At 31.3% G+C, this 24,983-nt stretch overlaps 1 long non-coding RNA gene across 1 annotated transcript in view; it reads left to right on the forward strand.

Annotated features, from left to right (window-relative positions):
- LOC120607949 (uncharacterized) overlaps positions 1–23,831 on the forward strand; it is a 120,084-nt gene extending 96,253 nt beyond the window's left edge. Inside the window, exon 3 of the long non-coding RNA XR_005654274.1 lies at positions 23,771–23,831. This is a non-coding gene — a long non-coding RNA (uncharacterized LOC120607949). The remainder of the gene's footprint in view (positions 1–23,770) is intronic.
- The last annotated feature ends 1,152 nt before the right edge of the window (positions 23,832–24,983 follow it).

Genomic DNA, 24,983 nt, shown 5'->3' on the forward strand with positions numbered 1-24,983 from the left:
ACATTTCAGCCATGTCTGGTTTTGATGCTTGCTTTGTATCTTCAAATTGTGTTTTTTTTTTGACTTTTGGTATGCCTTGTACCTTTTTCTTGATAGACAGGCTGTATGGAGTAAAAAAACAGGACTTTAGTAATATGATGGTGAGGAATTGGGGTAAGGGAAGCTTTCTATTCTTATAATTAGGTTTCAGTCTTTTCGCTAGCCTTTGCTTCTGGATTGTGAACTTTGGGTGTTTCTTAGTTCTCCTCATTCCACCGCATCCCATCAGGTATGAGAGGAGGACTAGATCAGGCTAGAGTTGGATACTTTCCTTCTCTCAGGTAAGTTAGGGGAGGAAATAATACCCCAGCAGTTTAGGTTCTGTTTAATTAGTTTCCTCTGAAGGCAGGCCTTGTTAAGAACCAAGTGTTCTGGCTTACTTCAAAATGGTTCATTTTCCCCTCCCTCTATGAGAAGCGAGAGAGGATTTTTTTCTGATATTTACTTTGGGAACTTATCCATCTCCTAGAGGCAAACCTCACAGTATTGCCTGGGCACACTATGACAGGGTTCTCCTGGAGTTTTTAATTCTCAGACTTGTCTACACTGAACCTCCAACAATATGTCAACTACAATTCATCTTTCCCTGCCCCAGCACTGGCTTCTGCAGCAATTTCCTCTTACGAGTTTCTGCTCCGGTAAGCCACTACCCCCTGTATCTGCCTATCTTACTCTCCAATCTTATGGGCAGGGGTTTCCCTGTTTTTTTTTTCCCCCTCCTATGGATCTAAGAGTTATTTTTTAGCTTGTTCAACTTTTTACTTGTGGGATGGAGTGGTAATTTCCAAGTGTACCTTACACAATGAACTGGATGGAATAATGTTTAAAAATTCAAATAAAATTGGTATTTAGTGTCATCTTCTCCAAATTGTTTTGGCTATTTTATGTTCTTTCCATTTCTATATGATTATTTGAATAGTTTTTTGAGCCCTACGAGAAACTCTGCTAGAATTTTTAATAGATTCACGATGTTTTCATAGGTCAATTTGGGTACAGTTCACTTCTTAACAATATTTTGAAACATGAACACATTATATAGCTGCACTTATTTAGGTCTTTTTAATTTTTTTAGCAATATTTTCTAGTTTTCAGTGTAAAAGTCTTACTTATGTTTTGTCATATTTATTCCCAACTGAATCATATTTCTTGATATTATAGTAAACCATGGCTTCTTTTTTTACTTAAATTTCAAGTAGTTTGGTATAGTTTATTGAAATACAACTGATATTTGAATATTGATATTGTATCATGCAATCTTGTTAAATTCACTTAGTTCTAGTACATTTTTGTTGATATCATAGGATTTTCTTCTCTGATATTTGAGTAAAGACAGTTTTACTTCCTTTTTAACCTGGATGTTTTGCCCTTTTTTTTTTTTTTGGTGCATGGGCTAGAACCTCTAGTACAATACTGAATGGAAGTGGTAAAATAAGACATCTTTGAATTGTTCAAGATCTTAAGGGAAAATAGAATCTAGTCTTTTACTTTTCAGTGATGTCAGCTGTAGGTTTTTCAAAGCTGTCTCTTATCAGTTAAGGAAATTGCCTTCTGCTCCTAGATTTCTGAGAGTTCTTCACAGGGATGGATATTGTTTTCGTTCGTTTTTATCTTAAAAGAGGTAACCATATGGTTTTATTCTTTAGTCTATTAATATGGCAAATTACATTAATTGTTATTCTACTGTGAATGCAATGTTTCATTCCTGGGGTTAAAACACATGTGGTCGTGATGACTTATCATTTTTATATATTGTTGGATTTGTTTGGCTAAAATTTTAAAAATATTTGTTGCATCTATGATCATAAAGTATATTGGTCTGTACTTATTTATTTATTATTTATTTATTTATTTATTTATTTATACTTGTAATGAATTGACAGGCTTTGGTATCGGAAAAATGCTGGTCTTTTAGAATGACTTGGGCATGATTTCCATTCCTTCAGTATTTTAGAAGAGTTTATATAGAACCTAAATTACTTCTCATTCAATGTGCTGGTAGAAATCATCAGAGAATTCATCTAGGCTTAGCATGAAGCAAGATTATACAAAAAATATTAACATGTATGAAGGGAATATACCTATTTAGAACATATCAAAAGATAAGGAAAGATAAAAGTCAATATTTAAATTTTAGAAGCTAAAAAAACTATGATCCAGAAAGAATAAAATATCTACATATTATTTTCTTAGTATATTGGTCTCCTGTTCTGACACTGCCTTCTTAATAGACAAAATCAAATTTACCATTATAGGAAATACAATATCTAAATGTATACTTCACTTTAAGCTAAATAAGATAAAATAATAATTTCTAGGAAATTATTTAGGAAAATAATTCAAGAAAATTGGCAGTGTTACTAAATTATAACTACACATTTCTAATGGTAAAAATATCAGAAAATATGAATGAAGAAAGGTATTTTTAAATAATAAAACTAACCAATGAGTATATGCATCATTAGATGCATGTATAATATATGTTGACCTAAATAGGAAATAAAACATAGTTTTGTTTTATAGCTAATGCATTCAATTTTTCAGTTGGTCAGTGCTGAGTTTCACATAACACAACTCTTAGCTCCTATTTCTGTTTTTCTGATGACCGACATATGAAACATTTTGCATTAGCTTTAATCTCAAATTTAACACTTTTCCACTCACGTAAACTATTTCTTTTTTCATATGCACCATGTATTTGTAGAATTAGCAATAAATATCAACTACCAAATATTTAAGAAACTATGACCTGTAGGTTTGGGACCTATTTCTGGCATTAATAGCTGACTAACAATATTTTACTCCAGGCCTTTAAGTCATGTCTTCATTGATGTCAGGAAATGCTTAACCTTGGTTCTTAATTATTGTCTTTAACTGTGAAAACATTTATAAAGAGCAGAAAAATTTTGAACATATTTCCATTTGAGGTTAAATGCTCTGTTTCCATGGATACAGTGTTCTACTCTCAGTAATAGTCAAAAGTCTAGTCAGTAACCAGTAGGAAAACAGCATTACTCCCAGAGAATTCACTCTCCAGAGTTCAACTTTACAATTTAGGTCACTGTTTAAATGATAATAAGTGTAATAACTTAACAGTTTCCCAAAACTTTACATGTGCTCATCACATGGATAAATACTACATATCAAAGCTTATGATAGCTCTTCAAAACAGTAACAATATTAATAGAAATAACATAAATCATTCCCTTTAACATGTGTATGAAATTTTTGGCATAAAATAGCATATGAGAAAACCTCATATTATATATAGGAGCAAATTTTCTATATCCGACCTACTAATTTAATAGATATGTTCTTATAAATTAGCAAAGCTCCCAATATGAAAGAATAAAGTAGCATTATTAATAATTAAGCTAAACAATGATTCTTTTCCCAGAAGGATATCTGGAAGATTTTAAGGATACATAAAGAATATTTTTACTTAATTTTATGTGGCTTCAACCAAGAGACATTTCCCACCTTAGAGCTGATTTTTGAATAATTAATTTATTTTGGATCTTACTGATTTATCCACTTCTTTACATGTATATGAATAGACACGTGTGTAGGAAAGTACATTTTAATAATATTCCAAAACTCATCCAACAACAAGAATTCAATTGTTCTCTGATAACATGATTGAATACTATATAAAATTAAAATAGGAGAACTACAGTTCCACAAACACCATGGATGACTCTCATAAAAATGTCAATAAACAAAACTAGATACAAAATAATACATACTTTATATAAGATTGAAGAACAGACAGTGTTGACACATATTGGAAATGAGAAGCTCCGGTGAAGGTAGGGGTGTTTGGAAGGGCTCTGGAAAGAGGCATCTGGAAACAATAACAATTCATTTCTTCACCAAGGTAGTGATTACATGGGCATCCAGTTTGTGATCATTTGTGGAGCTCCACATTTGTATTTTTGTGTGTATGTGTTATACTTAATGAAAAGTTTTTAAAAGTTTAAAGTGCATGTATCTTAAAATGCATTTTATGTGCTATAAACAGCTCATGAGAAACAAATGAAGAATATCTGAAAATATCTGTCATTGATAGTCATTGCTTGAAAACACTGAAGAACTGGTAATTTCATAAACCCTAGATATTTACTGATACAAATACAAGTAAAACAATTTATTAATTCTTGCTGTTATAGTCAGAGTTATAGTCTTTCAAGGCAAATTCATTTACTTAAGAATGTAAAAGGAGAACTTTGAGTTATTAAAATCATGAAGTTTTTATATGTTAAGAAATCTCTGGTACTCTGTAAGTAGGAATATAGTAATAATTACTTATCAGATCGTATTGCAAAACCATCTGTAGAAACCAACAGCATGGATGATGAAACAGTTTCCTTGAATAGCTTCCTCCTTGTCATCTGTATGCTTTTGTTCTGAGGGCCTTTTTCGGAGTTTTTGTGTTCTCGCCTAATACCTTTACACTTATAAACATTCGTTTATGATCTATACTCCCCTATCTTCATATTTTAAAAGCAGGCTTCAGTGACGTCACCACTTTGATTGATCCAATCACCAAACACCACAAACAAAAAGCAAAGAGTTTTTAAATTATTGTAGTAGTTTGCTCTCTTTTCATATGGATAATTATCTGTTAAAATTATACAACCAATTTGTTTTATGGGTGTGTTTCGTGTATTTCTCAGGTTTATCTTCTATTGTACTTTGTTTCTTCTGGATAAGTAGCAGCAAAAGAATTTTGAAGTCCCTAGTAGAGCCTGAGCGAGAATGATTCTAGTGAGGGACACTCAGAGCCACGGGATGTTGTTGTGAGATGGAGGAGGGAATGAAAAGGAAATGAAATGACAGGCTCCTTTGCCACACTTGTGGGTACACATTTAGTTTTCAGTAAAGGGCTGTTATACCGAAAGGTAAACTTTTTTCAATGGTTGGTTTGAGGAAGATTGGAAGTTCGGTAATTTTCCCAAGGGACATAATCATTGCCCAGGTTCAACACTGAACTTAATGGAGAACATATGAACAAACAAGGAGTACTTTATAATACCTGTATTCCGTAGTTCTGGTGAGCTAATTTGCACTTCCTATAAGTTGTCTCCTACATATTTTGCGGGGAAGGAATTGTAAGCTAGCAATGAACTCAATTTCCGGGGATATATGTGAGAACACTTCTTCCAGGAAATAATCTGAAATTTCCTTTTTCTGATAGGAATCTTATAAGAATTAAGGTTCAATATTTGTTCATACATCTCCTATGTATATTGAACAAGAGTCTTCTCCAACTGGGGTTCTTCTTCTGGTAGAGAAATCAGTGCCAGCCCAACATTGTTGGAGGCCCTGAGGTCTAGACCAAGAATGTTGCACATCCAGTGCATTTCTTTTTCAAGATTAAGTTTGTGTATTCTATCATATATGGCAAGACACATTCAGCCATCACACTGATTCAACAAGGAAGGCTCACATTTAAGAATTTTGTTATTTTGTTTTTGTTCTGATTCCTATTTTTCTCTCAATGCTTCAGAAAAGCAGGGCCCAAGTTTACTGGCCTTGAATTATGGAGCATGCCTAGCAATAAACACTAAGTTGTTGAGTGTCACTTACTAGTAAGTATGACAACATGGAAATGGTAAGAGTCTAAAAGATATTCTTGGAATATAAGAAGCTAAAACCTGACATTAGTTTTCTATTATTATTATTATAGTAAATTATCATGTATCAAGTGCTTTAAAACTGCACAAATGTATTCTTTTATAGTTTTGGAGTTCAGAAGTCTAAAATTGGTAGGTAGGGCTGCCTGCCTTTAGGGAGTTCTGAGAAGGATCTGACTCCACATCTTTTCTAGCTTCTAGAGATCCCCTGCATTCCTTGGTTCATGGTCCCATCTTCAAGTCAGAAGTATGGCAATATAATTACTTTGGGACCACACAGATAATCCAGGATAATCATACCATCAGAAGATACTTCATTTAATTTTACTATATAAGGTAACATATTTACTCATTGCAGGGATTAAAACATGGACATCTTTCAGAGACCATTATTCTATCTACCTCATTTAGGTAACATATCCAAAGTTACATCAATCTAAAAGCCGAGAAGAAAGCACGTTTTCACATACCAGCCAAAGGGAAATAAATCAGGAAATCTGTATGAAAATGAAAAAGTTGAAATGAAGCAGTATGAGACAGTCTAGATATGAATCAGCCATCTGTTTTTATAAATAATGCTTTATTGGAAAATAGCCATGTTCATTTATGTATTGCTTATAGTTGCTTTTGTGCTACAAAGGCAGGGCTGAATAATTGTGGCAGAGATCATATGGCCTACAAAACCAAAAAACAATATTTATCTAGCCCTTTATAGAAAAAGTTGGATGATCCTTTGTCCAGAGAATGATCTAAGTGGAAAACTATAGCATTTCTTAACACAAAGTTTCTATCTCTGGAATAAGCGCTGCATTATATTCCTACGGTGTCTGTAACAAAGTGCTACAAATAATATAAATTTGTTCTCTCACAGTTCTGGAGGCTGGAAGTCAAAAATAACAGGTCCATACTTTCTCTGAAGGCTCTAGGGGAGGAATCCTTCCTAGCCTCTTCTAGCCATGGCATTCCTTGGAATGTAGGTGAATCAATTCGATCTCTGCCTTTATCTCCAAATGACCTTCTTCTCTGTATGTTACTGTCCAAAGTTCCCTCTTGTGATAAAAACACCAGTCATTGGTTAGGGCCCACTCTTATCCAGTATGACCTCTCATTAACTTGATTACATCTATAAAAACCCTATTTCCAAACTAGGTCACATCCAGAAGTTCCCAGGGTTAGGACATCAACATGTCATTTTTAAGGAGACACAATTCAACTCATAACAGGCATCCAGGGATATATAAAAAAAAAAATTTTCTAACATGGAAATTAACAATGCTCCTAACTCATGTTCTGTTTGACATCAGTCAGGGCAAATACTAAATTCCTGCAGCCAAGGAAAAGTAAATCCTATCCTTTAGATGGTAGTGTAATATATTTTCACTTAAAATAAGAACATTAAAGATGTAGTAGAATATACTCAGAGTCATGTTGACCGCAATGAGTCAACTCTTGATTCCCACGTGATCATGTAGCCTCACTGAAAAGCTGGAACTGTATCCTTTATTTTGGTTTTGGTTTTATTTCTGAATCTATTTGGCAGGCTTATGCACAACCTTAACCTTGTGCATGTCCCAAAACTTAGAATATATGTCACACACACATAAAAAGGATAATAAATATGACTATTTCTCCACAGCAAGGATAAATTTTGAAATGTTGGTATCTCTCTTTATAGTCCTGAGGTTTGGAACAAATTTTATCTGGACTTGTTTTTCATTTGTGCTTCAAGTGGCTAAGGATGTTTTGTTTTTCTGCTGCCTATTAAATTGAAGCTGCAGTGGCAGAGATTGTCTTATTACTTTTGTAAATGTGCCCAAAGGTTATTAAGCAATAAGCCTCTCTAATAAACATAATTTATGAACATGAAAATGCTCATAAATGATATGTAATTCTTAAGGGGAGCCGCAGAAGCTCTGAATCCGAAGGATGATATATCTTTTTTGGACTCTGCATTGCTTCTCTAGTATAGCATCAAGGTTGAAAAGAATGAATTCTGACTTTTAGAACTGTAGTGCAGGTCATAAATTAGGAACTGCTGTCACATCATAAGGCTGTTTGGGAAAAAAATAGCTCTTCACTTGTTATTTGCTGTTGATGAATTTGTGTTGTTAAATATTTCTTCCTCTCAAATTATAGGATATTTCAAATATTTATAGGAAAAAGGAATGTTATTATAGTTTTAATTAATATTTTTTTACAAAAAAACTCATACTTAAATGTGATCAACACACAGGCAAGCTATCATAAAGCAGATTTATTCATTATTTATGCTTTCATACTACTTTATACAAAATTCCATAATTATCATTTATCACATTTTATTATAGTCAATTATTTATATGACTGACATCCCTTCTTAACTGTGAAAACCTTCAAATTAAAACAATGCTTCATTTATTTCTGTAACCACTACCTGCATGCTAGCATATGGTAATCATTTAATAAATATTTTTTTAATTTTTTTAAACTTAAATTAAGAATAAACTGGCATAGTTCCCAATAATTAAGCAGTATGCACACATCCAATAAAAACTAAATATGTAAATAAATAAATTTCATTTAAGAAAAGCATTAAATATATATAAATTGAGATTTTTATACTGATTCGAAAGCACACCATCTGCTTTGGTGGTGTTCTGCTTTATTCACTTTGAAGAGAAAGATGCCAAGAAAACATTATATGTTCCAAGAAATTAGGAATCCATAAATTCCTTGGTAGAATGTTTAGAAGAAAAACCTGATTGCAGAAGCCTCTTTAATTCTGTACATAACTTTAGTTATATATGACATATATATGTCATACATGACTTGTCAGTTTACAGGTAATATTTATATTTCAGAATAGACTTGACAAACATATAATAAACTCTCATTTGGTTCTAGGCATGTATTAACCCTTTGAGGTACAAGTTGAATAAGGCATAGTCCTCCTTGCTCTCCTCTTGTTCTCTTAGGGCCAATAATACCTATAAGTGGACTTTCTTTTATGTAAATCATATTTTATAAATGATGTTATATATCTTTAAAATGTATTTCCTTTTATTCATGAGTTGGCATGCTATAATTACCAATAAACGTCTACTGAGCCATTATGCTTAATCATGGGAGAGACAAAGTTCCTCTGTTTACATTTCATCTGTGTTGAAATATCTAGTTAAAAGAGAATGATTCAAGGAAGCTTTTAAAATATTTTATGGAATAATCATATATTAAAAAAATCAATATTCATAAGTTTGTCCCTTATCTGACTAGACTTCCTGTACCATCTAAGGCTTTTTCCGTCACACTAGTCAGTAATATTTTCCCTCCTCCCCCTATATTTATATCCTGCACCATTCAGTCTAGCTATAGATCCATATCCCAGTCATCTTTTAAAAGCAGTCTAAAGAGTCACCTCTACTGTGCCCAACTATCTCTAGTGTTCTAAACTGGAAATAATATTACCATTTTCCAAGTTTACACTGTATTATATCTGAGGACATTCTCAATTGAATAGGAATTCAAACTTAGATTATTTGGATTTTAACATATGCTAATTATATTTGGTTATGGAAATAAATGAAAATTTCATTGGATTGGAAAGGATATGAGGACTTTTATTGGCATTAATGATTGTTTCCTCAATACTTAATTAAAAGCTATCTATAAAACATAGTCTAAGTAAGATATAACAGAAAGAAGATACTAAACTATAATCATTAAACCTACAAAGAAACATTAAATTTGCAATTATAGATATAATGTATTCAATTGAAATATGAAAGCCATGTAAAATTTTTTTTCCTGGAAAATTAGCATAAATGGAAATTATCTTCCTTGGAATGACTGAATTTCCACAATCAGTGCTAAATCTTCTTCTACTTTTGAAAGACCATTACTTGATGGGCACACAAAATTGACTTTTACTTTTATACTTCCTAAAAGAACATACATGTAGTTTGGGATCCAGAAAATAAGTTACCAGATTTTAGATATTATAAGGTAAAAAAAAATATATAAGCAAGTTCAATTTATTTTCTGAATTTTGATAACTGTTCCAATTATATATGGGAAATAAATTAACACTTAGATGGACACATTCTGTTCCAGGGGATTGACTAATAAATTTTCATAAGGTTTCACATTTAATTATCATCACATTCAAAAAGTACTTTGCCCCTATTTTATAAATAAGTAACCAAAATTTAGATTTCTAAGATTAAATGGTTAGTAACAGTTAGAGTCCAAACATGTCTGAATCTATATACCATGTTCTTTCCAGGTCCAAAGATTCAGTGTAGTGCTGGTAAATATTTCCCATCTGTCTGGGTGTGGAAAGGGCTTATTTGTAGCATTTGCTGATTTTCATGGCACAAATAATTTTGCCTTGACTGACTTCAAGCTGAGAATACCATCTCAGTGAAGACAGAATTGAAAAGAAAATGTAACATCTTGAGTGCTAGTAGCAATCACCTCTAGCACACCACTGCAAAAAAAAAAAAAAAAAATTCCTATTATGAGTAACTGTAATATCAGTACAATATCATAGAGAAGAGATCAGTTGATCAAGTTTGGGCATAAAATGTACTTCTGCATAAGGTAGAAATATTCTATTTCTTGACTGAAATTCTGGATGTAAAGTTGTTGAATTTTAGTTGTTCTTAAATCTTGCTTAGGTGTTCATACATGTTCTATGAATGCAATAGTTTGCAGGAATATCTTGAAAATTTAGTAACAATTCTATTCATAATTCATAGAAAGTACCCAAATAACTTTAAATTATTACCTCTGCTTGGTATATGCATGATGTCTAAATAATGCAAATATGAGTGAAATAGAATGCTATATAAGACTCATGAGACTGTTTTGCTCACTCCTCTATACTTAGTATTTAAAGTAGTCAAAACTCATAGAAGATAGTAATTGTCAAGTCCAATCACCTTTACACTTGACTATTTGATCATCATAGTAGGTATAAAAATGCACTGATGCAACATTAAAATAAGATGTTCAAGTCTAAAAATAAATCAAATTCAAAACAGAAAAATAGACGATCAAGAAACAGAATGATTTAAGACAGTTAAAACAAGAAGAATATAAACATTCTATTGAAAATGAAAATATTTGGAAAATTCAGGAATCCATTTATATTGCAAACATGTAATACAGTAGAGCTAGAAGAATATTGGAATTTATGATGAGATATGTTAAATTCAGCAACAGATGTCAGTGTACTAAACATAAAATTTGTGCCTCTAAGATAGTAGCTTTATAAAAATCATATATAATTATATATAAATCTAAAGAAGTGATCAGATAAATCAAGGAGAGAAAAACTTAACATCAATGTGCATAATAATTACATGAGATTTTTTTATTTAAATGGACTTTGTAAGACTCATTATAATATAACAGATAATTTGAAGTGGTAGAATTGAATAAAATATATGCAATCTTATCTTCATTGGCTAATATAATTAACAAATATTTATTCATTTATAATTATATATCAGATACTGGAGAGAAAAGTCATTAAGAACTGATAATTTTTACATAAAAAGGAATTTTAATATCAAAATCAAACTATATATTTTGACTGAATGGTCTTAAGCAAGGTTGAGGACATATGCAGAAGGATTTGCAGAAACGATAATGTTGCCTTGTTAAAAAAATATATTTTTCACATGAAAAATATTAAGATAAGATTTTTAAAATTGTAAAGAAAATATTTTGCCCAACATTTCACCAAATATCATTACCAGAACATGCATTTAAAAAAGTTTTTTTGTGTATGTATTTTTAAGCATTATTTTAACCATAGGATAATATACTTTTGATACTTTCTTCACTTAATATTATAATAAGAATTTTCTTATGAATATCTTTGGACATATTATTTTCTTTTTAAAGATTATTTTCTTTGAGTACATTTTCACATTTACAAGTATTATTTCCAAAGATCTACATATATTTAGACCCTGTTATGTATTGCTGATTCAAAAGATGTTTTTTTTATCAGTTTTTCAAGACATTAGAAATGTAGGCATATTGTTTTAAACCTTATGAATAGAATTAAGTTTTGCCTTCTGAAGAATATTTGTCTGATATGGCACTGCATTGCAGATTGATTTGCAACCTATCTAGAGACACTAAAAACAGCTTCCTAAGTGTGTTGACTGATTAGATTTCCTCTTTTATGCATTTTCAGTAATGTTTTCTTCTAATTTATTTGTGCTTTACTTATAAAATGTATAAGCTCTGCACAACAAAGAGGCTGACTAGTTTAAAAAAAATGTTTGCAAAGAGAAATGAATTAGCCATTTTAACAAGTGGACTAAGTATGTTGGTTTCTAAATTGCTAATCAAATTCACCCAATCCCATATAATAAATAATCCAGCTTGTGTACATGGATTTAGGATGATGAGAAAATGCCATTAAAGATAATGCTATAAGAATAACATATAAGTTAGAATGTTAGGTCACTATTGTATTTTTCAGATCAGAAAAAGTGAATAGAGGATAGTGGAGTGAAAATGAAGACAATGGGAATAACTCCTTCGAAACTAAAAAGCTCTATCAAACTCATAAACACCAAGAACAGGGTATAATAAGAAAAAAATCACTTATGTTAGTAAAATAAATATCATTCTTAATATATGCTTTCCAATGCAATATTACTGCCTTTGATTCATAGGCTTGTGCTCTCTAAAAGGAAGGAAAGTGACTTATCATAGAAAAGGTAATGTGTAAAGCCAAATTGTGGCTAGTTGGCAAGTCAGAATTTTGCTAATCTGATCGATAAAAATTCTAGCTTTTATAAAATCATGGTGACATACATTTTAAAAATTATATTCTTTTGTATTACATCAAAAATAGATGAGTTGTTATGAGCCTTTCTTTTTACATCCAATTTTTAATGTGAGCCACTATTAGAAAATCATAGTCTGGGAAATCTCAAAGTTTTCCAACTGCTTCAAGAGGATATGAATGAAAACCATTGCTAATTATTATCCTTATATGTCTATGCTTATAAGTTACTAGAAAAGACTTTATAATTATAGTAGAGATCTCTAATTTTCTTACACAGAGAAAAGAGAAATTGATGGCAAAGTTTACAGCCTGTAAATATTACTGACAAAAAGTGAACAAACTGGGCATCCATGGCTATGCTGATTATGTTATAGTTGTGAATAAAATACCCCATAGTCAGTAGAATATAACCATTTTTCTCATGGATCATAAAGCAAGATATAGATGAACAAACATTTTGGAAGGAAATAAGCTAGTGCATCTGGTTGTTAACTGCATTGTCCCAGTAGGGAAGTCAGTTTTCTTTACTTTTTTTCAGCACTTGTATTAAAACCTTTGTTTTTCTATAAGTGAAGATAGATTTCATGAATGGCTTTTACTGAGTTTATATCTATCCAATGTCTAAGGAACATACTGAAAATTCAAAAATCTAGCCAACTACCCAGATGTTTGGTTTGCTCAGTGCCAATATTTTTTTAAATTAATTATTTTGCTTATCCTAATGTAGAATTCTTTTTAATATATAGAAAATATACATACAAAAATAAAAATAATCTATCAACCCACTACTGAGAGACAATCACTACTAATGTGTTAGTATATTTCTTTTGAACTTCTACATATGTAATTTTACACATAGCAATAAAAAGTTTTGTCTATTTAATCTAAATATTTGAATATAAAATTAAATATCCAGATAATATGACATGCTTTATACAAAAAAATAGATGCACAATACTTTTTAATAGTGTGAATGATCTATAGTTAAGCTCAAGGAGACAGAAATAGTTCATACAATTTAGTGAGTAGATGAAAATTTCTTACTATAGCAGTTTCCTCTATTAATGTCAATATTAGACACACATTCAGATAATGTTCATGGCCTTATACAGTTCTTATATCATGGATGATTTTGGCTAATTCTTCAAATTTGGGCTTTTAATCACTTCAGCTACAATAAGTCTAACTTTTTAATACTGTACCATCATTTAATCTGTTAGAATTTTTGGAATCTTCTTTCTAAAGTTAGGTCATGAAAATTTGTGTTCAGGAGAATAAAAACCCAATTATGCATAATTACCTTAATCACCCATTGGAAGTTAAATATATTATCTTATCTCTAAACACAAATTAGTATATACGTTTTACACTGTTCTCCCATGTCATAATGGATTAATATTCAAATAATTGAGCAATAAATCATATTTTCCTGAGTAGTGGAAATCACATGAATATCTCATAAAGTGAAATTAGAAGAGAATTTTGAAATGTGAATTATTCCAATTTAAATTTTTTATGTGTGTTTCCAAAGATTTTGTGAATCACTGGATGAACCGGTGAAATTATTTTGTGGTGACCCATTAAAATGCTCCATACTTGGTATATTTTGTGAAAGAAGAGAGAAATAAAATAAATGAAAAGTAATATTATTAATAAAAACTAAGTTACTTGATATGATAGCTAAATTCATCTGCTAACTGAATCCCACAATTAGAATTACTCACCTGCTCACTGACAACTTTGGAGCAAAGCTCCCCAACCTAAAGGATGTGCCCTGGTAATCTTGATGATGTGATGTAAGAAAGAATTCTTAATCTGGCAAACAGCTTGGTGTTCCCCAAAAGAAAGCTGCAGAACTGAGCTGAATATAATCAATAATTTCCTCTCAAATAAACCAATAATATTAAAACTCTCTGTGTCCCTTGAAGAGAGAATTATTAAAATAATAGAGATCAGAAGTGCTCCACCAATTAAATATTCTCCACTTGGAAAGAAATAAAAGTGAGAGTAACCATTGCCCTAACAAGACACATAAACACATACATCAACACTATTTAACAGGAACATATTTCATTTGTATTAAAAATTTTAAAACAGCATTGTAAAACCAATGTTTCTTTAAAAGGATGGAGTCATAACTCACTTAACCAATTCCCCCATAATGTTGATGATTATGGAAAATAACCAGTTTTCAAGTGCATTTATTTCTCTCTTTCAGCAGATATTTTCTAGTTATATAGTAATTCTTGGAAGAGCCATTTACCTAATGTGTCTTATACTAACTTTCTTCTCTGTCTAGTTAGACACTCTAGTGAAATAAAATTAGACTTTTTCTCCAAAATAATGAAGCAATTTGGAATTATGCATTCTTTAATTTCATTATTCTTTAACTCTAAGGCCATTATATCCTTATCTTTTTAAGATACTACTTATATATTCCTTTGAAAAAGCATCTTAATTCTCACTTCAGTTATTTATGATTTAAATTTGCATACTGTCTTTCTACTGAAAATCTTATGGCATTGAATAAAAACACTTTCAACTTTCATTAAACATCTGTCACAATCCAGTGCTAAAAAATCATCAGGGAAGCTTTATGACAATAACCAAAGAAATATGATGAGGAAAAGAAAATAATAAATAGTAATAACAAGACATTTATTATACCATCATTCAGAGTCCTGTGACCCAGCTTCAAAAAATTGTTTTAATTTTACCCTAAATGTATTAATTACATGTAATCCATTTTCTGGACAAATAGTTGATTTCTGAATTTGATGTACAAGTTCTCACCTCAGCAAATTTGTTAAATCTTTTGTTTAAAATGCTTATCCATTTACCTTCTAAGATTCATCTGTTGAGAATTTACCATTCATCTTTCAGTACCGAGATAAAGAAATCCATTGGCTAGGTAGACAAATGGGGATATAATGATTGAATCTCTATGAATACCTCTGTTAACAGAGATGAGCTGTTTGACTAACAAAATGAGATACCTATGGACAAAAATTACACAAAGTTGAGTGAAAAATATTCATAAAAGCAAGAAGACATGTGACAACAGTAACTATTTGGGAGGAACAGGAGGAAGGCCAAGGTAATTCTACATTTCTGACAACAAAAGAGCTCTAAAACATTATTATTAATAAGTCATCACTATCAAACTGAGAGATCACAATTGAATGGAAGTCTCAGCAGAATAATCTGGGAATAGAGCCAGAACTTGAGAAGAGTTTATCAGCTCCTATTCACAAGAAATACAAGAGGATTGTGGAAAGGTCAAAAGATGCCAGGATGTAATGAAGGAACTCTCAAATTAATCAAATGAAGATCCTTTCAAGAATAAAAACCAGCACTGTGAAGAGATTGTTCAGAGTAGAAGTTAGGTTGAAAAATACAGGACTATTGGTCAAGGAAAGAGGAGAGACATTATAATATACAAAAGAATAATGAGCAGGATTACAGGAAATAAAGGTCAATTAGAAACACATACCTAGAAAGCATATACAAAATTTAAGCTAATGTTAAAAACAGGATAGTGTAATTTAAAAATGTAATCAATGTATAAATAGAACAACATAGATTATAATTCCAAAAATTCAGAAATTAAATGTTTTAGAAAACTAAAATTTAAAAAGAGCTGATGCTGATCAGGAAAACATTAGAAAATATAAAAATATTTATTTTAATATTAAACAGTAACCTAGAAAACATAAAAGAGTGAGTCAGTGCTACAGATAACATAACATAAATAGGAGATGGAAAGAAGAAAAGAGTAAAATAAAGAGGTTACTGAGGAAAGAATTTAAAATGTGAAAAGGTAATAGTTAAAGATAAGCAACAGAGGTCCAACATACAGATAATGGGTCTCAGCAGAAAAAAATCAAAGCACTAGAACAGAATAAATACTAAATTTTATAATTAATACGTACTCTGGACTAAACGATGATTTGAACCTGTATACTAAAATGTCATACCACATAACTAGAAAAAATACCATAGAACAGCCAATACCAAGAGATATTCTAGTACTAAACTTTGAAACAAAACTTCAGAAAGAAAAAAAAAAAAGACATACTCATTTATAAGGGGAAGAAAATCAATTAGCCTTAGATTATTTTTTACAGTAACACTTTTTGCTAGGGTAATATTTTAGCTGGCACCAAGAAAGCCAACTTAGTCATGGGTTTTATAGCCAGGCAAATTGACTGACAAGTATAATTGTTACAGACACACTGGCAAAATTTCAAGATTCTCAGGATGTTTTTCATATGAACCTTTTCTCAGAAGTCAAATAATGATTGAGCTTCAAATGAATAAAAAGAATAGATAGTTATCAGCATATGGCTTATGTTGAACACTGAATATAAATTTACCTGTAGAACTTAGCCTAATTGAGGGAACTAAGAAAGACATTGTATAATGCTATGGTGATATATTTTGACAATATGGATATAAGATAACATAAATTAGTATAGAATAAAAAGAGCCTATTAAAAAATAAAATAAAGTTGATGATTTTTTAAAAATGTTGAAAAAGTATGTTAGTTCTATTTAGATGCTATGGGTAAAAGAGGAAACAGATATAAAAATGTTCATAATGCTTAAAGTAGGGAATCATTAAATATACCAAAAAAAGAAAATTGGAGATACCTTATTGGTATGCTAATATAAAAATAACTTTTTAGTTAAAAATACAAGATTCCCTGTATGTTAATGTATGTATGAGAGAGATACAGAGAGGAAGAAGATCAGATCACATAGTAAAAATCTCAACCTCTTCCTCTCTCTCTCCCTGCCACTTTCTCTCTCTCTTTTCCCCCGCTGCCCCCACCACAAACCTCCCTTTCTCTCTGATATAATTTGGTTTGAATATATTTATCTGGTCAAATTAACTATTATAAGAAAAAATGTTTATCTAACAATAAATCCAATACTATGATGTGAGCAGAGAATCCTTAAAGATATTTCTGAAAGGTTGAAAGAGTAGAAAGAACAAATACTTACTAAGCAAATTCAAATTAAAAATTGGAAAGATCAATACCATGATATTTGACAGAATAGAACTCAAACCATAAAAGGGTAAAAACAAAAAATCACATTATAATACTAATATTTACAATTGTAAAATTAAGTAGAATATATACTAATATTTATGCATATAGAAACAGCAAAGTTTTTATGAAGCACACACAACAGAAGATTCAAGGAGACATTGAATTATATTGATACTAGGAAATCTTAAAATCTATCTCAAATTTTTAACAGATATTTTTAACACGGATTAAGTAAATAAAAATAAATAAGTGTATAGAAGATCTAGTTTCTTAAGGTCAGAACTTAATTCTTTGATTTTAAAATATTCTTCCGATCTCATATAAGCATAGACGATATAGCATTATTTATAAGCACTGCTTTTCCTGTATCCCACATATTTTGATGTCTTTTCATTATTATACAATTTAAATATGACTATGTCAAGATCAATCTATGTATTTGTCCCTATTTTTATTAATTTTTAAATTTTTAGAGATTTTAGATATATTTTACTAATTTCTAATTTAATACAATCATAATGAGAGCACACATTTTGTATAAGTTCAGTTCTTTTAAATTGATACCTTTTTATCTGCTAGGATGTGACCTAGCAGACTGTGTAATCTTGTATAAACTAATTCTTGCTTTAAAATATATATTAATGCAATTACATATTATAATTAATGTAATTATATACTATGATTGGATGTACTTTTTACCTCCTCCTGCTTGTTTTCTTTTTTTTCCACCTGTTATTTTGTTTATTGTTACTACTTTATTGCTTTTTTTGGTATTGATTGGAATATTTTTAGTATTTCATTTTTCATATTTCATTTTTATGTTCTCCAAAACCATTTTATTTCTACTTCTTTATATTATTACTATGAGATCCTAAACAAGAACTCTAGTCTGGCAGTAATGTTCTGTAATCGTTTCGATTCTATTGAAATGGTTCCTAGCTTTAAAAAGGAGACCGTAAAAACATTTTTAGGACATTTAGGGGCATTTAGATATGAACTGGATATTTGATGCTTTAATGAATTTTGTATGATAATGATATTGTAATTATGCCAGATAATGTCTTTACTCTGGGTAGATACATGAAGCATTTAGGGGTGAAGTATCAAATGTTTAACTCAGTGGTCTCCAACCTTTTTGGCACCAGGGACTGGTGCTCCTATGAGAATCTAATGCCTGACGATATGAAGTGGAGCTGAGGTAGTGATGCTAGCACTGGGGAACAGCTACAAATACAGATGAAGCTTTGCTGACTCACCCGTCACTCACCTTCTGCAATGTGGCCTGGTTCCTAACAGCCACAGATCAGTACTGGTCTGCAGCTTGGGGGTTGGGGATGCCTGCTCTAGTCCACTAGCATTTTATGTGACAAATAATTCAAGTATACACTAGGTCAAGTATGGATTGAGATTGGGAAGAATTATTAAAAGATTGTTTGGATTGGAGGATAAAGAATTGGGTGGTGGCATCTAGGCTTCTGTTTAAGGAAGTATAATAGAGAATGAAAAGTTGGTAACAATGCAGAGATGGAAAAAGAGAAAAGATTCTTACTGCACAGGGTACTGCCAATAATTCAAAAACAAAGAGGTAAACAGTTAAAGGAAATTACTGGCAATAGACCAGTGAATTCTAAACAACTAAGCACTAATCCTTTAATCCAGAATACTGGGCAAACGTACAGAGATCTGGGTGTCAATGGTTGTCAAGTACAATCTGGAGGAAAGAACATCTATCAGTAGAGATTCTGTTTTATCCAGTTTTACTAATCATGGCACGTGAAAAGCTTTATGATAGTGGAAGTAATAAAATGTGTGTATATAACAAATCACTTTCCTATGTCATGAATGCTCCTATGCAACACAATGTCACTCTTTGCCAGTTACAAATTTGTCTAGATGGCACAGAAAAAAGAAATGAATAACACTGAACTCCATTTCTAAGCAAAAGCATTTAGAAAATATGAACTTTGAAATAACTGTGATACATCTGCAATGTAATTTTTTTCCCTTGCAATTTGCCTATCCTGAGTGAAATTTCTTTCCTATGTGTTTGTATTAGCTTGCTCTTTTGCCTCATGGCAAAAAAAAAAAAAAATAATAATAATAATAAATAAATAAAAATAAAAAGGAGGTGCTAATAAAAGAATACCACATATCATATTTGTACTTTATTTGAAAATACTTTTCTGGAGGCTGTGCTTACATATTAAAATTCATTTTGTTTAAAATCCAACATTGTGCTTTAAAACTAAATTCAAAGCTTAGATTCCTATATCAAATTATCTCTTGTGTGTATAGGTAATATAATTTTAATTACTTTCATTATTTTGTCTTCTGTTGCTGATTAAAGCAGAAATGAAATTCTTATGTTTGTAAAAACATATAAAATGGAAAATATGATTCATACTTCCTCAGGTATTATTATATGGAAACCAGTTACTTGTTAAATCCAAGGAGGAATGCATTTTGATTTCTCTCGCACATAAGTTACTGTCACCTGGCTATTCTCTTCTTCTGTATAGATTCATTTATATTCGTTTCTATTTTCTGTCATTGACTTTTCACACTTGAGGCCTCGTGCTGGTATACATATACACATGTTCACACAAACACAAACACTCATGAAATAGACTGATGTGGAACCTTAAATAAATGAATAACGGTATTTTTAATAGGGACTATGTAAGGTTCATTTTACTGGAAATTTTTTTAAGGAAAAAATATATAGTACACCTCTCAGAAAGTAGCCAACTAATTAAGACCTCTGAAAAGGGGCACATTTCTTTTTGACATTAACAACTTATATTTTTACGAACTCTAAATTCTGAACATATACATGCCCCATTTTCTGCTTTTAGAAATAAAGGTGGTCAAAAATGCATGGAAAATTTTCATAACAAAATTACATTAGTTGTATTTTAAAGTATAATAATTAGCAAAAGATAGGTTAAGTACCTTGAACACATATTTCAATAATAAAAGCGGTGTTTTTCCAGTGTTTTATGACTATGTGTAGCTCATAACATAATAATAAAAAAGGAATCAAGCATTTCTATTTAATTATTTCATTGTCTTTTTTTTATGTTGATTTAAAATATATTTCTTTTAGTCCCCAGAATTTCTTTGAGACTACATCTATAATTGATTACTTCCATGTTTGTCAGATTCTGGTAGCTCTAAATTACCGTATGATTTTTTATGAATTTCTCATAAGATTAGTCATTATGTCAAAACATTATTTGTATCAATTGATTCTACTCTGTATTATAAAATATATCTAATACACTGTCATCTAATCCAGAGAATTAAAGGATTCTTGACTCCTGTTAGTAATGTGTTTGCAAGCATTGTTTTAAGTTATCAGTATGAAGTTAATGAAAACGGGCTGTAAGAGCTTAGCGAGTTAACCATAAATTGTACATTTCTTTCTTTAGCCACAAGAAAGGGTTGTACTTTCCCTTGGAGGTGCTAAAGTCCTTGAATTAGCCAGTGAAATATGAATGGCAATAATGTATTGCTTACAGGTGAAGGCATTTAATTGTCATTAGGAACAATTTTAGTAATCTCTTACCTGTACAGGTAATCATGAAAGCCTGTTCCCTAAATAAACATGAAGAACAAAGATCCTTAATGATCTTCAATGGGCATATAGTGAAGTACAACATCAAAGATAAAATCACTGAGATTGGGTGGCATTAGTTATTGCAGCATAACAGAGCTATCCCGAATGACATAAAAGCCTAAAAGGACATAGTAGTATGCTAACTTTACTCTATCTAGTGAAACAAATTCTGAGACTTAGAACTAATTTTAACAATCTTAAAGACTGTGATATGTAATCAAGTAATATAATTTTATTTGAATTGGTTCAACATACCCATTTTTAATTCTATGTGACATGTTAGAGAACTACATATTTAATTGAATACAAGAAAGTCATATTAAAATAGCCCTAATTTATGAGAAACTTCAGATGCTACATATGCACATGATTCAAAACACAATCCACCAAAACTAATTATATTTTGAAAAAGCTTTGGCTAATATATGTTTTAGAAAAAGAAATTCTCTATGGTTAGACATAGTTTTTCTATGGATAGGCTTATACTTTGCTTGACTATAAAGGACACATAATAATAAACATATATTTTCTTAATGCTAAAGTTTTAGTAGTTCAAAAGGAAATTGGTTCTAGGATTTTTCTTAAATGTAGGATGATCACTTAATATAAAAGGTACATTGCCAGTTTATGCATGTCACATAGGTATAATTATTAATACCCTTTTTGCTCTCAAAACCACCCCAGTTTGAACAATAAATTATATAGTCATTCTATTAAAATATGTGTCTGCATAAAGTCTATTATGCAAAGTGAAATAAATGCTGAGATTTGCAAGGATTAATTATAATTAGATATGCAGACCATATTCATACCTCACCACCATATAATCTCTGTGAACGCAGAGCACTAATACTCTATCATTAATACCTATTATGGTATCTATTAATTAATGAGCACTCAAAAATATTTATTAAGTGGATTTATGGATGATAAAGCTAGATGAGATGGCTAATGTATTAATGGCAGATTTAAGGTTCAAAAAGATTGTAATATGTGGGAATTAGTCGATTGAGACCCAAATCATCTGTGACTAGAAATATTAATTTTTTTTCAAAAATCATCTTTTAAAAACATGACAAATGTTTTTATATGTAGAAACATATGAAGAATTTTAAGATTTCAATATCTATTTATTAATTTATTAACTTCCTCCAAAGATTTTGATCTTTTAATTTTGAAAGAGTGAAAGAAAATAGAATGATTTATTTTATAATTTGCATAGTTGTATTAATCAAGAAGGAAAAATCCTACTCTATTCTGCACTAAATGCACGTCTGCCTTTTGTTTAGCTTAGGGGTTTAATGATTTAGATGAAGAGAGCCTCTGAGATCATAGGGGATATTTTTAAACCAGCTCAGCATTTGCTAAGGGAATTGGGACTGTTTAGCATGGAGAAGAGAATACTTAACAGGTTATAATAATTGTTTGCAAATATTTGGAATACTGTAATATATAGAATAGTGTTCAGATTTTGTTTATCTCCGGAGGGTAAAAATAAGACCAAACCAATAAGTGAAACTTTGAGAAGGCAATTTTTGGCTCCATGTGAGAAGAATTTGCCAGAAATTGGAACTGTTTAACAGTGTAATGAGCTGCTTCAGAAAGTATGAGATGCCATATGTTAGAGATGTCCATCTTTCAAAAATAGAAGTTATTTCCCCCTTGGCAGGAAAAGTTGAACATTTAAGATCCTTTACAACCTTCAATTTCCATGTATTTATTACATTAATCATACTGAGAAGTATTGGTTGAATGAATTATGAATCTACCGATATGATTAAAACAAGAATTAAAATTCCTAGGCCATTCGAACCCAAGTGTACATTCAATTTATTAGAGAAATAACTACAATTATGACAGCATTCTCTATGCTCTGATCTCCAGTAGAATAATTGGAATGCCAAAACCTTAATGTTTATCTTTCTCTGGCAGGATCATGAAGAGTGGTTCACAACTTTTCTTTGAGGGCTATTGTGTCTCTGTCTTTTCTCATCTGTCACAATAATGTCACAACAATAATGTCATTTCTTCCAAATTAGTAGAGAGCTGTGCAAGCCTTTCCATTATTTGTCTTGTCCAGTTATCTTTGTTTAAGGCAGGGGATTTTCTCACTACTTTGTAAAAACTTCCTCATCATCTTCAAGTAACTCTGATAGAAATCAAACTTTTAATGATGATGCCATTGTATTTACATGTTAACTTATTCTGAAGGCAGGCATTCTTCCACATGTTCTTTTCTTTTTACATCGACATAATATCCTTGACTTTGTTTTACTTTTACAAGATTCACAGTATTTTATTTTCTAGTTTTTAAATTAACTTGCTCTTTCAGTTTAAAACATTCTTCTGTAACTCAGAAATTAATGTTCCCCTTAAGGATGGTTTGCAACACAATCAGGGTAACACTACATTAAGGAAAAGTACAAAAACTTTCATTGCCGGTGATATTTTTTCCATCTGCACACTGTTCAAAAAAGAGAGAGAAAATGTTTGTCCTCCTATTTACTTCAACTTTTCATTCTAGCTGTTCCAGTTCACCATATCTTTTCCATAAAGTCTTTGTTATTTATTTAGTGAAGACTGCAGAAGACACCTATTGTCGTCCTTGGTCCAGCACCCTTTCTCTTTACAGGAACTACTCACATCAAGTACCACATTCACCAAGTTCCAGTGTGGTCAGGGGAGTGGAGGGCGAGATTGCAGCCATAATTGATTCAAGATGAATCAATCTTTACTTGGAGACAGTTTGTAATGAAAGAAGAGAAAAGAGAAGAAAGAGATGAAACAAGAGAGGCAAGTGTGTTGATGGGGTTTGAGTTCTTAGTTCTAGTTGTTTCTGAAGTCCAAGGACATTTCTGCTATACATACTTCTAAATTCAGGAGTTCTAACCTGTCTCGGATTCCAATAAATTCCCTTTTATCAATGTGAGTTAGAGTGAGGTCTCCAGTTACTGAAAACCAGCAGATTAATGAATAATATGAAAATGTATATACTTGCTTAGGCTAGTTTCTATGATATCTTCAAATATTAATTAACCTTCAATTATAGGTTTGATACGATTCTTTACTTCTGTCTTATTATAATTAAAAAAAAATTTTCTTCTTCAAAAACAATATTTTGAGCTAAAATTTAGGCTCCTCACTTTTCTTCTAAGAGACAGATTTAAACCAACACTAAATAGGATATCAAATAGAATCTGTTGGTACCTTGTTCTGTTCCACTTAGTGGCCACCTCAGGATTCTTCACCTGTCATGAATGTCACAGGAGCTAACACTAGATGCTCCCTTCTCAGACTGCCCTTCACCAAACTGGAGCTGCTTGGCCTGGAAAAGTTTGCCAGATTTAGCATCTCTGCCTCAGCTCCACCTCAGATCATCAGGCTTTAGATTCTCATAGGAACACTGGTCTCTGGTGCCAAAAAGGTTGGGGACAACTGTACTAAGGGGTATAATCGAACTCTAGAATAGAGGAATAGAAGATTCCAAGGGCAGCCACTACCTCTAGGGCTGAGGTAGAGCACAGAGGAAGGAACAAACTTGGAAGAATGCTACAGAAAGACTGAGGTTTAGACCTCATTGGAAATGTGTGGCTGGGACCCACTGCATAGCACAGAAGTTCTCTGAGGTGCCACAGAGGAAACTATCCATTAGAAAGCCAGTGAGACTCATTGGGAAACTGGCCAGGGTGTCTGTCAGACTATGGCTGAAACTTGTCCTCTGGAGTGCTGACAAACTTGCTAGGAAGCTGCCCTCCAGGCTGTTGATGAAACTGGCTGGGAAGCTGTCCGCAAAGGTTCTAGCAAAATCTAAGTGTCACTGGGAAGGTGATACCACTGGGTGTCTC

Source organism: Pteropus medius, unplaced genomic scaffold (genome assembly GCF_902729225.1).
Source record: "Pteropus medius unplaced genomic scaffold, Ma_sr-lr_union100, whole genome shotgun sequence".
Classification (NCBI taxonomy): domain Eukaryota; kingdom Metazoa; phylum Chordata; class Mammalia; order Chiroptera; family Pteropodidae; genus Pteropus; species Pteropus medius.